The 804-nt window shown below is 38.3% G+C and overlaps 1 non-coding gene across 1 annotated transcript; it reads right to left on the bottom strand.

The window, feature by feature from the left end:
• Positions 1 to 270: 270 nt before the first annotated feature.
• Positions 271 to 437, bottom strand: LOC142455618 (U1 spliceosomal RNA). The gene has a single exon (XR_012785799.1). It is a non-coding gene; the product is annotated as a U1 spliceosomal RNA (small nuclear RNA).
• Between the last annotated feature and the right edge of the window lie 367 nt (positions 438 to 804).

The following is an 804-nucleotide window of genomic DNA, read 5'->3' as shown; positions in this document are numbered from 1 at the left end:
CACTGCTGCTTGATGCAATGAAAAAGTGCCTTCCGTTTTGGTCATAATTTATTCTCTCTCTCATATTCTAATCTAACCTCCACTTCCAACCTGTGTCCTAGAACTCCTTTAACCTAGTTTACACAGTGAGTACTTCTTTTCAAAAATAAATACATACTATAATTCTTATAATACCTTTATTTTCTGTGGTACAGGGAACCAACCCTTTAGTCTTCTGATTCCTCCACTGCAATGTATTTAAAATATTTTTCTCTCTTCTTTTTTCTTTTATTAGGGAGAGCGTGAATGCAGTGCCCCACTACCACAAATTATGCGTTTGAATTTCCTGCTTTTGGGGAAATCGCAGGGGTCAGCACATCCGGAGTGCAATGGAGGAGCCTCGCCCTGGGAAACCACCTTCATGATCATGGTGTCTGTCTCCCCTGCCAGGTAAGTATCACAGCACTGTATTTAGTACAAATTATGGGTCTTGGAATGTTGACGGGTGTGAGATTTCCATGAGCCTCAGAATTTTTGTTTAAAAAGAAAAAGGACAAAAAGAAACTCTATTTACTACTTTTTGGGCTTATTGTTATGCTACACAACTTTCCATGAAGTTCAAACCGCTAACATGAATTGTGCTGATTCTTTTCATGTTCTGAAACGAGGTTTAACCATGAACTCTTCTCTCAGAAGGAGAAAAAAAATGAGAATATGCATTTGTGATCAAAACATCTTACCCCTTAGTCTTAATATTGTCCATACTTTATGTCTGTAGGTTACACATTGAACTGTTAACCACAAAGTCGGGGTCTTCAATCCATC

This window comes from Tenrec ecaudatus, chromosome 8, assembly GCF_050624435.1.
Source record: "Tenrec ecaudatus isolate mTenEca1 chromosome 8, mTenEca1.hap1, whole genome shotgun sequence".
NCBI classification, from domain to species: Eukaryota; Metazoa; Chordata; class Mammalia; order Afrosoricida; family Tenrecidae; genus Tenrec; species Tenrec ecaudatus.
Note: the sequence above shows the minus strand (reverse complement) of the source record. Positions and strands in the feature narration are given on the sequence as shown.